Consider the following 17,114-nt stretch of genomic DNA (forward strand, 5'->3'; position numbering starts at 1 on the left):
GCTCAGAAGTGACAGGGCCCTGGCCAAGCTGTCAGGGCAGGTGATGTTCCAGGAACAAGGAAGAAGTGCCATGGGCTCTGCTTCAAGCCGAGAGCTGCCTGGAGGAGGAAGACTGAGGCAAGTGAGCACCTGCTCCTTCCCCAGGGCTACAAGCTCTGCCTCTCTTCCGTACCTGCCAGATCAGACACGAACTTACCCCAGTCCCAGGACCCCAGGCAGCCAGCCTCTCGGTGGTCAGGAGACCTCCAAACATCCCCTGGATGGGGGATGGGATAGAGAGAGCTCAAACCTTCCTACCAATCCTTTCATTTAGGGTGGGGATCACATGTTTTCTCTGTGTAGCTCTGGCCATCCTGGAACTCTCTCTGTAGACCAGGCTGGCCTCAGAATCAGAGGTCTGCCTGCCTCTGCCTCCCGACTGCTGGGATTAAGGTGTGCACTAGCACTGCCTGGCTTTAACCAGTCTGCTTTTGTTTTTTTTTTTTTTTGTTTTTTTGTTTTTTTGTTTTTTTGTTTTTTTCGGAGCTGGGGACCGAACCCCAGGGCTTTGCGCTTCCTAGGTAAGCGCTCTACCACTGAGCTAAATCCCCAGCCCCAACCAGTCTGCTTTTAATCTAACCACTGCTTTCAGGAGAATAAGATGGTTGGATGGCTCCGTGCTCTCCCTTCAGTAAAAACAAATCCTTAAAAGTAGGCAAACATCACACAGTCACATCACACAAAGTAAAAACCGATTTATGGGGCTGGGGATTTAGCTCAGTGGTAGAGCGCTTACCTAGGAAGCGCAAGGCCCTGGGTTCGGTCCCCAGCTCCAAAAAAAAAGAACCAAAAAAAAAAAAAAACCGATTTATTACATAGCTCCCCACCCTCTCCTTAGTTCCACAGCATAATTTACCGTGCTAATCATTCACTATGTCTTGCTGAGCATGGTGGTGCACACCTTTAATCCCAACCCTCAGGAGGCAGAGGCAGATGGATTTCTACGGGTTCGAGGCCAGCCTGACCTACAGGGTATGTTCTAAGACAGCCACAGTTATGTAAAGAGACCCTGCCCCCCTGCCCCCCCCCCCCGAAAAAAAATCGCTGCCTCTCTCTTGACCGGGAATGAGACCCAAGGCCTTGGGACCGATATGCAATGCTCTGCCACTAAGCAATCTCCTCAGATTTGGTTTTCATAAGATTTGTTTTTGTTTTAATTTTAAGACAAGGTCTTGGGAAATTGCCTAGGTTGCCCTTGAGCTACCACGTACCTCAGGCGGGCCTCCAACTTGCAAGGCCTGCTAGCCTCAGCTGCTCTCCTCCGTAGCTGGGAAGTCGCTTCATCTGCAGACTTTATTTTTATTTTCTTTCTTTTTTTTTTTTTTAAAGATTTATTTATTTATTATATATAAGTACACTGTAGCTGTCTTCAGATACACCAGAAGAGGGCATCAGATCTCTTTACAGATGGTTGTGAGCCACCATGTGGTTGCTGGGAATTGAACTCATGACCTCTGGAAGAGCAGTCGGGTGCTCTTAACCGCTGAGCCATCTCTCCAGCCCTTATTTTTATTTTCTTTAAAGGTGGAGCAGGAGCGGGCCTCAGCCAATATAGGTACTTGTGGACAATCAGGAGAGAACTGACTCCTGAATGCTGACCTTTGACCTCCACATGAGCGCTTGGCACACCGAAAGCTCTCTCCCTCCCCCACCCCCACTCCCACCCTACCAGAGACTGCGGCGTGGGGGTGGGGGTAAACCTAAAAAAAAACCTGTTTTAGGCTTATTGGTGATGGACACGTACACGCCACAAGTTTTGGCAGCAAGTTCAGTTACCGGATGAGCCATCTTACTGCCCACCCCACCCTGTGTTCTTTTCCATTTTGAGAGAGGTTCTCAAGTCTCAAAACTCAACCAGGTAGCTGAAGCTACCCTCTGGACGCCTGATCCTCCTGCCCCCTCCTCCTTCAGCCGGGATTCCAGATGTGGAGCGCTAAATTCAGTTTATGAGGCGCTAGGAATGTAACCCAGGTCTCCATGCGCTAACGCCTGGACTATAGATCTCCAGCACCGTTTTCAGATTTAAATAAAACAGCACAGACACAATCATATTCTATTTCCTCGGCTTGCATATATATATATATATATATATATATATAAAATATAAAATAACAATTGGATCTACCTCAACGCATCTCAGATCTCAGTCTACCCTACTTTCTTTTAAATCAGCAACTCGGTTTTCCTGTCCGCTCCATCCCTCCCCTGGTGAGAGGCGTGCTATTTCCTTTCCGTCTTTTCTTTTTCTTTTTCTCCCTATTTCTGAACGCTGGTGCGACGCGCGTCTCCCAGCAGGTGTTGGGGGTGGGGCACGCGGGTGAAAGATGCACCCCCTCCGCCGCGCTCGCAGGGATCAGCGGGCAGTGGAAATCACGAGGAGGCTGGGGACCACAGGACACCGCCGGTCCTGCGTCTCCAGCCGCCCGGCTCCGCCCGCGTCGCCCCCGCCTCCAGCAGCCCGGCGCTGCCGTTTTTAGCGCGCCTGGAGTACAGACTCCATCACCCCCGGGAAACGCGGCCATCATATTTTTGGTTGCATAAGCAAACGAAATTAGAAATCTGGAACGCGTTCAAGACCTTCGGAGGGGAGCGCGGGGCCCAGGGCAGAGACAGATAGGGATTAAGCGAGTTGAGCGGCAGGAGGATGGTTTCCTCTTTTAATTTGGGTTTCATGGGCTCGGTTACGTAAGCCCGGTTACACAGCCGTGGCTGCGGGTGGCCTGGGGCCTGAGGCCTCGGTCTCCGCCCGCTCGCAGAGGGCTCGGGGTTGCGGGTGCACAGCACTACCCTCCGCCCCCCCCCCCCTGCACAGAACAGGAAAGCAGCCAGGGACACATGGCCCTCCACTCTCACTGCCCTGGCACAACAAGCCATTGGAAGCCACCAAGATGTGTGGCGTCGTGTGCAGAAGAGTTTAGAGAGCCATGCGGCAGTCGTATGGCATATTATAGAGCAGGAAAAAAATGAATGGGGGCAGGCGGCAAGCACTGAAGGACGCTCTAGACCAGAATAGTCGCAAAAGCCAGTCTGAGAACAGCAAGAACACATGCTGTCATTGGTGTTAAAAGACAGCACAGGGGTTGGGGATTTAGCTCAGTGGTAGAGCGCTTGCCTAGGAAGCGCAAGGCCCTGGGTTCGGTCCCCAGCTCCGAAAAAAAGAACCAAAAAAAAAAAAAAAAAAAAAGACAGCACAAAGAGCCTACGCAGCGGAGCCGGCAAGGAGAGGCAGGAGAGCACCCCCAAGGCAGTCCTTGAGCAGGTCCCCACTGTCCCTAAGCACACTACTGCTCGGCCGCCAAGACTACAGATTCTTTAATACCCGTTTAAGGTAGTTCTCTGTCCCTCCGCTTTTGAATCTGGACTGACCTTAGGAACTCGCTTTTCACCCCTTGAATTCAGAGGAAGTGACACTGCCTGGTTCATGGGACCAGATGATTCCTTCTAGATATTGTGGGAGGTCCAGCTGGGTTTGGGGACACTCTGTAAGAAGTTCAAGTACCCTGAGGTTGCCTAACCAAGAGGCAGGTCACAGAACTCCAGTGGCAAGCCCAGGTGACTGGAGCCATATTATGCTTTTGGATTATGGCAGCCCATAGTAGACCCCAGGTGAGAAGTGCCTGGCCTTCCCAAATTCCAGCTCCACAGAACCACCAACAAAGGGCTGGAGAGATGGCTCAGGGGTTAAGAGCACTGACTGCTCTTCCAGAGGTCCTGAGTTCAATCCCCAGCAACCACATGGTGGCTCACAACCATCTGTAATGGGATCCGATGCCCTCTTCTGGTGTGTCTGAAGATTGTGAGTATAGTGACAGTGTATTCACATAAAATAAATAAATCTTTAAAACAACAACAACAAAATGAGATAGTGCACTTACAACACAGAATGAGTGATTTCACAAAGCAGAAATATTGGGCGAGGGGGGTACAGCAATGAGTAAGCATGGTCTGCCCCCAATAAACTAATAATGGAGAAGCCAGACACAGAGCAAATAATTATAAAATAACATGGCAAGCTCAGCAAAGGGGTCACGCCCAGGTAATGGGGACGAGGCCGAAGAGTCTGAGTCTGTAATCTAGGCGGGCGGGTGGGTGGCTTTCCTAGAGCAGGTGACTTTGGACTGGCTTTGAAAGGTGAGTAAGGGTTGACTAGGTTAAGGGATGAAGGAAAGGTATCTGGGGAGGAGGAGGAAACGAGAGAGGTGAGACCCAGAATGATGGGGGAGCGGGGGCGGGGGCTTTATGGGAGCTGGGAAAGAAAGCTGGGTAGACGGTAGGACCTCAGATCATGGGAACGTTTCGTGCAGGCCAAGAGCTTAGATTGACAGCAACTGGGAGGCATCGGGGCTGATGGGAGGTGGAGCTTCCTAGGAGCAGCAGGAGGATGGAGGCTGGGGTTGGGGCTGGGGGTGGGGATGGGGATGGGGTGGATGTGGTATGGGAGGAAGGTGGACCAGTGCCTGGTAGAAACCAGAAGGGGATGTGGGGTGCAAAGCAGGGAGTGGTTGAGAGGGATAAGGCATGAAGAGCAGTTAGGGGACCCTCCAGCCTGGGTGCCTGGCTGGGGTGTTGTGGGTAGCGTCCAGTTTTGGGTTTCTATCTCAGGTGCATACAATGGCTGATGCACCAGCCACTTAGAACACCTTAAAGCAGAAGCCAGTGTGAGTCCAGGAGGGGCAAGCCTGCTGCGGTAGCATTGACCAACAGGGTCGGTGGAACTCAGTGCCATGCTGAGAGGCAGGTGCTGGGGTCGCAGGGCAGGCACGTGGGGAAGAGCAGCTACTCCTCAAAGGGTGTCGGTGAGTGAATGGTGGGGTGACTGCCCGCGTGTAGGTGGGTGTTGAGCTCATCTGAGTAGACGAAGCAGTTGGGATGTGGGACAGGCCCTGGGGCGGAGGACTCTGGTGCTGCAATTGTCCAGGGAGGTTAGGGTGGGAGCCAACAGTGATGACAAAAGGCCTGATAAATCCTGGTCACAATTTCCCGGGGTGTGTCCCCACAGGTAGGCCACAAGAGAACACAGGAACAAAACAGAGACATCCAGAGAGTCAAATCCAAGAAACAACACAGTGGCCACCATGTGCCCACACAGTATCACTCGATCGAGTCCTCAGGCGCTGCACTTGATGCCAGGAGAGAAGTGAACCCTGTCCGTGTGGAGCTCAGATTAGACCCTGTGGAGCTCTTCCCATTTACTGAGAGATTAACTCAGTCAGGGTTATCCGTTGGCTGGGGTGGGGAGGTCTGTCTGACTCAAGGCATAGAGTACTCACTACAAGGGCTACGAGACCACCCGATCAAGGGGCACAAGTTTGTGTGGAGTCCGAGAAACATTTAGTAATCAGGTTAGAACAGTCTTCCTTTTCAAAGAACCCGGACTCCATTGGGACTTGAGAAGGCAACAGAGTTCTTGGTATCAAGACATGCACCTCAGGGCTGGGCTGAGACTTGGCAACTTAATGTCTCCACCTCACTGTGACTGTTGGGATGGTCCCTTCCAAGCAGGGCAGCTCAGCTGTGTGCTATAGCAGCCTGCCCATTACCAGCCCATTGTACACATGGAAACACTGAGGCCCAGTAGGGTGGTTATCTGCCTGAGCTATACTGCCAAGGAACACAAAAAGCCACATGACTGGTCCCATTGAATCGCAGATCTTGAGGGTATAGCCGCTTCCACAGTGCGGCCACCACAGTGGGTATGGGAACAAGGTGAGTCTTGACCTGTGGGTGGAGACTTGGAACCCAGCTCTGACTGGGGAGTGTCACACGCCTGTGGTCAGAAAAGGCGTAAGCCATAGTTCCTCTTCCGCGTGCCCCAGGGCCCAGACTTCTCCTGCCCAGGACTTAGGACCTTCCTTCTAACCCCCAGCTTATCCTAAAATAAGAACTACTTAAACTCTGCACACTCAACCCTTTACCTACTTAAACTCTGCACACTCAACCCTTTACCTACTTAAACTCTGCACACTCAACCCTTTACCTACTTAAACTCTGCACACTCAACCCTTTACCTTGCACAGTAGGAAACAGACTCAGAGAGTGAGAGAGCTATTCAATCCCACCCTTTAAGTCTGTGACAGACCCTAGGCTAGATAACCGATGATGGAGGTCCACTTCTCTTCTGTGGGCTAGACAGGGCATGACCCCATTGCTCTTCCTACACACACACATACACACACACACACACACACACACACACACACACACACACCGTATACAAACACATACACTTGCGTGCACTTGTACACATGTGTACACAGATATACTCCATATGGATCCACATATGTGCATGTACATATCACACATGTACCATACACAAACATATACACATGTATGTATTTGTATGCACATGCATACATATGTATATACATATACTACATACAGACACACATATGTACACACATGTCACACATGCACACACTACATGTAAGCTATACATGTACACATAGCACAAAGCAGCTAAAAACAGTACCATCCTGGACAGTGCAGGGGAGGGCATTGGCATACAAGGCAATGGCAGGGACCACGGCAAGGTGATAGGTGTGTGCCTACCCGAGGAGGTGGCTGTGCTTGACTGCAGCTTACAGAAGCCTCTACAGCTGTGGTTCTCAACCTGTGGGTCATGACCCCACAGGGGATCAAAGATCAGATATCCGCATTATGATTCATGACAGTAGCAAAATTACAGTTATGAAGTAGCAATGATACAGTTTTATGGTTGGGGTCGCCACAACACGAGGAACTGTATTAAAGGGTTGCAGTGTTGGGGCTGTTGAGAACCGATGTTCCGCAGGGAAAGCTTGTGTAGAGACACCAGCTGCTCAGTAAGACGCCTAACTGGAACCGTGTCAGGTCCACACACTTCCCCCCTCAAATTAGCAAACAGCTTTGCTTGGCTTCAAAGACACAGGCATAGGAACCAGCCTAGGTAGCTCAGGACTCTAGCCTTAGTCCTGGAGAGGTCAGGAGTTCAAATTCATCTTTAGAGAGTTCTAGGCCAGCCTGAGATACATGACCATTTCTAGATAGAGTAAATAAAACCAAGTCACAGTCACAGTGTGAAAGGATGGCTAAGCAAGGCAGCCCTCCATTCTGGGCTACACCGTCTGGCAGACTAGAGGAAGACAAGGAGGCTGCCTGTGAATTCCTGGGGACCCTAATCCTGCCTGTGCCTCTCCCTGTAAACCTTCAGGTTCCTGAGCGGGCCAGCATGTTCGGAATCCCGATGCCCCACCTGCGCCAGGTTCATTACGCCTTGGCAGGAGCTAAGTACCAGCCTTCTTAAGAGAGCCACATGGGTTATTCCAAGGCACAGAGCGGCACCGATGTCACATCGTTGGGACAGCTGGTTAGAAATGCAAGTTCTCCACCCAGAGGCCCCAGGGTGGGGCTGAGGGGGGGGTTTGCTCGCCCTCTGGGAGGTTGGGGCTGGTACCATTTGAGCAGCCGTCTCTGACCCAGGAGGTGTGAGGCTAGGAACTCCAGACATCTGACCAGAGATATTTAATAAGAGGTGTTGGATTTAGACACTTTTTTTTTTTTTTTTTTTTTTGAGCTGGGGACCGAACCCAGGGCCTTGCACTTGCTAGGCAAGCGCTCTACCACTGAGCTAAATCCCCAACCCTAGACACTTTTTGAAATAAAAACTAAAAATATTACTCTGGCTTATTAATTACAAAGTATGGAGAAGCAAATAGGTACAAGCCGGGTTGTTTTCTCTTGTTCAGTAGGAAACCCTCTCTCCTCGAATTCAGAGTTGTGAAACCTAACACCACACCACCCCCCTCTCCTTATTTTTTTGGAACAAGGTCACAGTGTCCTCCCCCTCCCCCCAGGCACACGAGCTGCACTCTTGTGTTACCCAGGCTGACTTGATCTCCTGGGCCCAAGGGCTCCCCTGATCTGAGACTGCAAATGAGACACCATGCTCCTCTCTCCCTGCCCTCCCCGCTCCCTTTCTCCTTTATTTTATTTTATTCTTTCCCTCTTTTTCCCCTCCTTCTCTCCTTGGTCTTTTGAGACAGGGTTTTGCTATGTAGACCTGGCTAGCCCAAAACTCACTGTGTAGTTCAGGCTGGCCCAAAGCCCATTGTAGTCCTGTCTCAGTGCTGGGATTACAGCTGTACCCCTTCTTTTTTTTTCTTTTTCTTTTTTTAGGAGCTGGGGACGGAACCCAGGGCCTTCCTTGCGCTTGCTAGGCAAGCGCTCTACCGCTGAGCTAAATCCCCAACCCCCAGCTGTACCCCTTCATACCCAGGTTTTAGACTCCTTTCAGTCCGGGGTCCTGAATCCTTATACACAAGGCTGGCACCAGTAGGTGCTCATTAAACACCCACTTCTCTTTCCTTTCCTCTTAGAATGTCTAGAACGATGACTACTGCTGTTTTGATTTGTAGTAAAGCTAGCCTCATGGTCTAGCTGCACTCTATGGGAGTGGCAAACGGTCAGGGATTACGGATTAGTGTGGCTCACCCGAGCAGCCTATTGTCCTTACTGGAAAGCCTGTACCATAGCCAGAGATAGAAAGGGCAGTGCATGAAGTCAAGTCGGAGGGCAATCATGCTGGCGACTTAGCTCCTCTTGGTGATGTGTCCTGCTCTACTTCCTGGTTCTAGGATCCACCATTTACCCCCAGGTAACTACTACTTACCACGAAAGATCCTGGTTTAGTCCTCAGATGTGTACATGTCAGTTAAAAGATGTTTCCATCCATTGCGGGTGGCTAGAGGGCTCGCTCGGTAGCTAGGAGTGATGGCTACACAGGTTCAGCGATGTGAATTCAGTCCCCAGGACCTATGTAAAGCATGAAGGAGCTGACCAGCTACATGGTTATCTTCCGACTTCCCCACGAAGGCTGTGACCCACACCCACACCAATAAATAACTTATTTCGTGCCTGCCTGAGAGTGTTTACCTGCTTGTATGCCTCAGAGCAATGTGCGTGCCTGGTACCTTCAGAAGAGCTTGTCAAATCCCCTGGAATTAGTTACGTCCAGAGCTGCCATTCGGGTGCTGGGAATCGAACCCAGGCCTCCTAGAATAGTAGCAATTGCTCTTAACCACTAAGCCAACTCTCTTACAGAGAGAGACAAGTCTGCAGAGTGAGTTCCAAGATGGCCAGGGCTACACAAAGAAACTCTGTCTCAAAAGAAAATAAGATATAGCGAAGGCTGAATGTGCGGGCTTGTAACGCCAGCTGCTTTGGGAAGGTGATGGAGGAGGATCAGGAGTTCAAAGCTAGCCCAGGAGCTATGTGAGTCTGTACCAGAGGCAAGATGAGTAAATAATGATAAGTAAGCAAAAGAAAAGTAAAAGGACGAAAGGGGGTCTGGGGGATAATGGCTCCACTGGTAAAATGTTTGCCTTGCAAGCAAGAAAACCCAAATTCAACGCTCAGGACCCATGTGAGTAAAGGTGTCAGGTTGGGTATTTCCAGGGTTGTAATCCCAGGGTTGGAGAGGAAATGGGTGGGGCTTGCTAAACAGTTGCAGGCCCTGCCTCAGAACTCAGAACTGGTGCTAGGTGTATAAGTGGATTGTTACTTGTTACTGGGGAGCAATTTGGCCATTTCCACAAACATTAAAATGGCATTTGTCACTTGACCTATATATTGAGGTTCTCTTTGAAAGCAAACAAGCACATAAGAAAATTACAGAGGGAGAGAAATTCCACCATCCATATCTAATAATCCATAATCAGGAGAGGCAGCCCTTTGGGAAACCTGCTTTAGAGATCCCAGCTCTCAAAAGCGGAACCTCGCCTCCGTGGGATCTAGACTAAGTTACTTGTGTAGCCTCAGTTTCCATCTTGCAAAATGGAAAACCATGATCCTGGCTGTTGCTCTGGCTCCCGTTTGGTTAAAGACTCAAAGGCACGGATTATGGAAGGGACAAGGACTTGGAAACCCTAATCCCCTTAGGCCTTCCTTGGAGGGGGTAAGATAACCCCACATACACTCCTCAACCCCAAACACAAGGCTACAAGCAGATATTTACCAAGCTAGCCCAGGGCCCAGTGGGTGCCCTTTGCCTCCTACAAGGCGTTCTCTTTATTGCTGGCACGACTCCATACTTCAGATTGTAGCCAAAATCTCAGCTAGATCCACTGGGACCTGAGGAGGCCTCTGTGCACAGATCCAGCTGGTCAGAGCACACATGCCTGGTGCCACCTCAGGTCACTCAAAGGGTCCCAGATTTCCACCATTAAACCCTGGTTATTCTCTTTGAAGAAATCAGTCCACAGATTCGCAACAGAAATGCAAAGGTCTTATCTCAGCAAGGCCAATGTTAACATTTAGATGGGAAATCACAACCCACGTGGATTTATCTCATTTGACCTTCGCAGGCTTTTTACGCATCTGATTCCCCCCACAAAGCCATAATCCATCTTGTTCCGGCAGGCTGCTGCTCGGAGGACCTGTTGTGGCAGTTTCCACAGCCTGGGCCTCTGAGAGATCCTCACAAGCCGGAATCTAGAAAGCCTCAGGCTTACAGTGCCAGAGCTTCCAGCTACGGCTTGGATCAGGGAGGCTGGAAGCAGAGAGAGCTTCTTGCTCAGACACAGGGAGAGTTTACCACTCCCGTTGATAGAGAGAGGAACCCCCAGTCAGTAAGAGCCACGGCTGGGCAGTCATCTGGTCTTTCAAAGCATTTCCTGAATCCCCTGTCTGTGGGGCATGATCCGATAGGGACTAAAGGGCACTTAAGTCACTCGGTCCCCTCAACGGAGCCAGATGTGGTGGTCTACGTCTATAACCCCAACACTCAGGAGGCTGAGGCGGGAGGATTGAAAGTTTAATGCCAGCCTGGGCTACAGAGTGAGTTCCAGGTTAATCCAGGTTATATAACAAGACCCCCTTTTCAAAACACATAAAATAACAAGCAAAAACTATCCTCTCCGTTTTGCGGTCCCCATTTATGGATGACTAAACTGAGGTTTGGCTAAGCCAGCTCACAGGGCTACCCCACCCTCTCGGACAATCTGCACCCTCATTTCTCCCTCTCTGCTTTCCAGGTTTACTGTGCCAAAGAGGAAGTTCAAAGGCCTGTGTAAGACTCTCCATCTGTTACCCTTGGCGCACTGGTCACCCTGGACTTTCTAACTGGGGTCTGAGTCTCCAGGGGGTACCCCCTCCCCCCACCCCCAGCCAGGACTCTGACCTCTGGCAGCCCCAGTGGGGCACTTTTCACTGGCCCTGGGCATGCCACGGTGGGGAGAGGAGGTCTCGAAGCTGACCTCCGCTCCAGCCTCCCTTCCTGCAGTCTAGAAGCCATGTGCTCTCAAGCCCTGTGCTAGCATTCCATGGGATTCTCTGTTAGCAAAACACGGTCTTAAAGTATGGGAAGTTTGGGAAATGGAACAAAGGTGTTTGTCCCAGTGCCATGGGCTGGGCTAGTGCCGACCACCCTTGCTGATGGCACGGTTTTCCCCGCTGCCGTGTGGGCAGAAGTCCTGGTGCGTTGCCTGATTTTCATACATTTTCCTTCATCTCCTTTGGCTTGTTTGGGACCTTTGGAAGCAGGAGGCAAAGCCTTGGGAGTACAAAGCACAGACGTCAGGAAATACTTGCTTCATGAAAGAACGACAGGCAGAGATGGCTCTTGGTTGGTCCAGATGCTCTCTGCTGTAGGCAGGTACGTCCAGTACCGCCTGGGAGCCCCGTAGCTATTCACCTCACAACCGGGCCTGACTTGGTAGCCCTTCAACAGAGACACACAGCTAGAGAAGGAGGAGCCCAGGCTCAGGGCAGCAGGTCACCCGGGAATCTCTGTCTCCTCCTAGGCCAGAGGATTAAAGAACTGGAGTCCTCCCCTTCAGCCCTCTGGGAAGTTAAGGAGGAAGATGGCCAAGAAAGCAGGAAAACTCGGTGTGAACCCAGGAAGGCCACGGTCTTCAGCCCTAAGCAGGAGACTCTGCTATTTGCCGGGAAAGGTCATGAAGTTTTTTTTCCTGGAGATTTCTAAGAACAGGAGCACAGGGGAGATTTTATGCCCCGGAGTCAAGGGCTACCAAGCCACAGACAGTGGCAAGGAGCAGGAACCTTTTAAATGAGCCCGAGCTAAGAGGCCCCTGCAGCTTGTAGGACAAAAGAGGGTGTGGCGTGAACTGCGCTGGAGGTGGCCCTGTAGACACTGGCCTGGACACTGGCTTTCCTTACTAGCCAATCGCTTTCCGAGCCTCTGTAGGCAGCCGGGAGGGAGGGGCCAACTCTGTGACAATCCCTTGGCTTAGATCTGGGTGTTGGAGGGCCTGATACACGGAGCAGGATTACTCTACGAAGGTAGACTGGATTCTTTCTGTAAAACCAATAGATTCCAGGCTGTGGGGCCAACCTGAACTGAAGAGGCCTCGGGGTGGGACCTTGGACCTCCCCATTTTGAATCTAAACTGTGTTAGGCTCCTACAGGTAACCAGGGGCAAGCAATAAGAAACACAAAGAAGTGAACCAGACGGGGATAGCGGCACACACCTGCGGTTTCAGCACTCTGGAGGCAGAGACAGGGGGATTTCAAGGTCAAGGTCAACGAGCTATACAGTGTTTGAAAGAAACCCAAATCCCACACCACCACGGATGATAACAGAACTCAAAGCACAAAAGGCACCCGGCTTCATCTGTGCGCTTCCCCAGAACTGCCATGAGGCTCCTGAGAGACAGGAGAGGCTAACACAGCTAATGTATTCCACGGGTTTCTTTCTTCAGCAATGATTCTCAGAGCGACCTGCACTCAAAACTCCCCACCCCCTGCCAAGCTTGTCTGCCCTGTCACAAGATCCAGGCCTAGCAGATCCAGGGGACAGGATCCCACTAATAATGCTCAAAGGCCATTGGCATCAGGGGTCCTGAACAGGTCTCCCTCTCCCCTTAAACTGCCACACCCCTCCCCCCAGACCAGGGATTGCAGACTGCAGCCCTCCCTCCACCCCTTTGCCCCGTCTCTCCTGTTGTGTTGTGAGTGGTGGTTTCTGGGATGCAGTGTGGGGTTTTGTCTGCCTTCCCTGCCCTGTGCCAACTCACCCAGCAGGCCTCACTGCCTTGGCAACGCATTGCAAAGTCCACACAAAGGGAAACGGCACAGGGGAGGTTGGTCCTGCCTGACGCCTGGGGAGAGTTTCCATGGCAACGATGACATCACTAGACTCGTTTGGCTACTGAGCCAGGCCTGAATGGAGGCGCCTGGGTGTTCACACTGCAGAGATGTGGAGAAAGGCTTGTCAGGGACTCGGCAGCGATGCTGGAGTAGATGGGCTGGTCCAGAATCCCATGCGGAGCCCTGCCCTTGACTGGCCGTGAGGGCTCGTCAGTCTCCTCACCTACAAAGGGAACCCACACTCTATTTAAGTGAGGGTGGCTTGAAACCACGCATACTATGCAGGCCTGGGGTGGGGGTGGGGCACACTGTGCCGGCTCCTAGGCTGGCAACTTTGAGTGATTTTCAGGGAGTTGTGGGAGCAGCTTGGGCTCTTGACCACTGGGCCCCTTGTTGTTCTATCCTTTGGTGAGCCCGGGCTTGCATGGGGAGAAGTCACAATCAGTTATGAGTGGACGAATCCTTGCCTCTGCTTTAGCAGGGAGGGTGGGTGGGGTGGGATATGATGTCGAAAGATAAGACTTTAGGGGCTCAGAGCTCTTCTGGGTTTTTACCCTTAGCTCCCTTAGTGGTTCCAGACCCAGAAGGAAGGTGTGCCAGGCACAGGTGCCTTCCTTGCACGGGGGTGAGAGGGAGGGGGCGGGGGGGGGGACAGGACTGGGATACCCACAAGAGTATTCTGTGGCTTCTGGGTGGGACCCTGGGTGGAGCCCGTCTGTCTCTGCTTTCTACATAGTGGGCAAAACCCTGAGTCTTCTGCAGGAAATAAATAGTCAGAAGCACAAGGCTAGAGGGGCGGGGCTTTTTGAGGTCAGTGAGTCTGCAGTCTGCCTGCTGTGTGTGCCAGGCAAAAGGGAAACCAGGCTACAGGGAACAGAAAGTCCAAGCGGGCTTCTTTACGTGTATCTCCGGAAGGTTTCCTAGGCCACACCTTCCCAAACTCTGACTGGGGTCCCCATCCCTCCCGACCTGACCTTAGTACACAGGGTGGTGAGAGCCCCCAAGTCCTTAGCCACTCGGCTGGGGCCAATTCTAGATGGAATCAAATATCCACTGAGCTATCTGCTGCCCGACTCACTCCTGATACCAGATTTGTCCCTTAGGGCTGTCCTCATGGGGTCTGGGACCTTCTCAGATTACCGTCTGCCAGGAGATGGCCCCATGCCTTTCTATTTTATTTAAGGTGACGCTCAGGGTGGCCTTGAACTCTCGGTGTAGCCAAGGGTGGTGTGACCTTGAGCTCTGGAGTCCCCCTGCTTCTCCTTCCAGAATAGTGGGATTTTTAGCTGCAAGTCACCGTGGCCCAGTTTATGCAGTGCTGGGAATCGAACCCAGGGCTTCTAGCATATAAGGCAAGCATTCTCCCCACTGAGCTCCAGCCCAGGCTGGACTTGACTCTTTTCTGCCATTCTACTCAATTTCCACCCAGAGCCCCACTCTGCTCACTTCCCACTCCTCAGCTCCTTTAAAGGATGCCTGGGTTGAAGGCAGTCATGTCTGTGGAACGGCCACACCCCAATACAAGTTCAGAAGGTTGTTTTCCTCCACCCAACCCACCTAGGAACCCCTTCTTTTACCTCCAAGGTGAGGAGCGATAGCTACATGCTCCCCGGGCTGGCACAGGTCCATTGGTCACCTTCTAGCTCCCTGGTAGACAAGGGCCAGCTCCCCCATATGTACCATTGTCTGCCCTGGTCCTTCGGCCTTTGGCCCTCTTGGCCATGGACACCTCTGGCTCAGCTGGCTTGTGTGCCACGGCACTGTTTGATTTCAAACCGGTTCTGTAAAGGTGGCTCCAGTCCAGTGTCCTGGACGTGGCAGCGTCACCCACTGGGTGCACTGAAATAAACAGGCATGGGAGGACATGAGACTACGGAGGCACAAGGACCCCAGAAGCAAACTCCGTGCGCCTGCGACACACACTCTTGCTCAAAGCAGGAGGGGGAGCTTTCTGGATTCGCGAAAAGATGGCGGTCAGCCTTGGGCCCTGGAAAGCAGCCACACTCTTTCCCTTCGCCTCAGAGACGGAGGAATTGGGTCAAAGGTGGCAGGAGGCTCCCCGCTCATTAGTGTAATAGGACCTTGTGTCTCCACCCTTGGACAGGTGGCCCCAGGTGGACGGGGCCTGGAATCCCGTGAAGCCATCTGCTTTCCGCCCCTCACTCAGTCCACCTACTCTGCTCTTAGCACACACCCAGAGCTGCTTAGAGGCCCTGGGGTGGGATGGGGTGGGGCGGGGCTCAACTCCTATTTCTCTGACCTGAGAGTGCGTACTCCACTGCTGATTTACATAACGAGGTTTCGGAGGGCAACCAAATCAGCTTTCAGGATAGCAGGACCCAGGCTGTGACCTGCTGTGGGCAGCTGTCCTTGGTTCAACCTCCCTATGGTCCTGGGTGCACCTCCTACTGGCCTTTGCAAATTCTCCAGTTAAGACACCATCACCCCCCATCAAGGCCCCCATGAAAGATGAGCCCGCTCTATCTCTCATAGGGAATCCTAGGTCACCTGCCCCTCTGAGACTGACAGAGAGCCATGGGCGGTACTTCCGAAGGCCAACTGTGTGCTGGGCCCCACCCATGGGCGGGACAAAGAGGGCCCACTGCGTGCCGGGCCCCACCCAAGGCTCTTTCACACACATTAAATCGTTGCTCCTTCACAGGACCTGCTGAGGAAGGTAGTATTGTTCATTGCCAGGGAAGCAAGAAAGCAAGTGAGTCACAGCTAGGACTCTGGGGACAGAGGTGACCCAGGCTTAGCTGATGAACATGTTATCTTTGAGCAGAAGCATTACCCTCAGGGGAGGGGTTGGGATCAGCACCTTCATCTCTAACTCCCAAGGTTCCTGATGCTGACCTCTGCTCAGCTCCCCTGGGAGGCCTCTTTCTCTCTTTTGTCTCACTGTAATGTTGGCACCCACTGAGGCTGGGCAGGTAGGTGACAGGACATATCTGCCAGACAAATGCTGCCTGAAAACATTCCTCATTGCCGATACTGCTGTTTGTCCTCCCAGGGTCCAGACAGACTGTAACGTCAAGAGAAGCCATTTCACACCTCATCCAGAAGCACATTCCCATAGCTCAGCCTTGGAGAGGAGAGGCCAAAGCAGGAGGGTCTCAAGGTTGTCTCCAGGCTGAGATGTATGGGGGTGAGAAAGAAAAAAAAGGGAAGTGAGGGAGACTGGAAAGATGGCTCAGCAGGTAAAATGCTGGCCATACAAGCCTGGGACATGGATTTAATGCCCATGACATTCATGAACACACACACAAACACATACACACATGCACACACACACACATACACACATACACACACACACATACACACACATACACACACATACACACATATACACACACACGCACATACACACACACATACACACACATTCACACACACATACAAATACACACACGCACATACACACACACATACACATACACACACATACACATACACACACATACGCACACACATACACACACATACACACATACAAACACATAAATATATAACAAATGCACACACACACATACACACACATACACACACACATACACACACACACACATACACACACACACACATACACACACAGGGTTTCTCTGTGTAGTGTGTAGCTCTGGCTGTCCTGGAACTCACTCTGTAGACCAAGCTGGCCTTGAACTCAGAGATCTGCCTCCCTCTGCCTCCTGAGCAGAGGATTAAAAAGGATTAAAGGTGTGTGCCGCCATGCCTGGCTAAATATAACTGTAAAACTAAAAACAAAAAGAAATTTGGTTTTGTGTTCAGACCTTTCACTGGGACTTTGACACTTGGCACAAAGTCCCCCATATTGTCTTTCCCTGTCTACTGAAGGATGTCCTGCCTATTAGGACACTGTGTGGGAGGGGGTGAGGCCCTGGGACATAGACCAGAGGGAGAGGCCTCTCTTGCCTGGCACATGGCTGTTGCCCAGGCCCACCAAGAACATTTGATGTTTGAGAACCAG

General features: G+C 51.8%; 1 long non-coding RNA gene across 3 annotated transcripts; it reads right to left on the reverse strand.

Annotated features, from left to right (window-relative positions):
- Positions 1–1,087: 1,087 nt before the first annotated feature.
- On the reverse strand, positions 1,088–15,889 carry LOC102555690 (uncharacterized). 3 transcript variants are annotated; one of them, XR_005490713.2, is made up of 5 exons: positions 15,384–15,889; positions 14,701–14,962; positions 13,051–13,346; positions 8,950–9,069; positions 1,088–8,829 (listed from the first exon to the last, which is right to left on the reverse strand). It is a non-coding gene; the product is annotated as an uncharacterized LOC102555690 (long non-coding RNA). The 3 variants fall into 3 exon arrangements; XR_357824.5 differs by having other exon boundaries at positions 1,088–9,069; positions 15,384–15,887; XR_010055744.1 differs by having other exon boundaries at positions 8,950–13,346; positions 15,384–15,873.
- Between the last annotated feature and the right edge of the window lie 1,225 nt (positions 15,890–17,114).

Source organism: Rattus norvegicus, chromosome 10, assembly GCF_036323735.1.
Source record: "Rattus norvegicus strain BN/NHsdMcwi chromosome 10, GRCr8, whole genome shotgun sequence".
NCBI classification, from domain to species: Eukaryota; Metazoa; Chordata; class Mammalia; order Rodentia; family Muridae; genus Rattus; species Rattus norvegicus.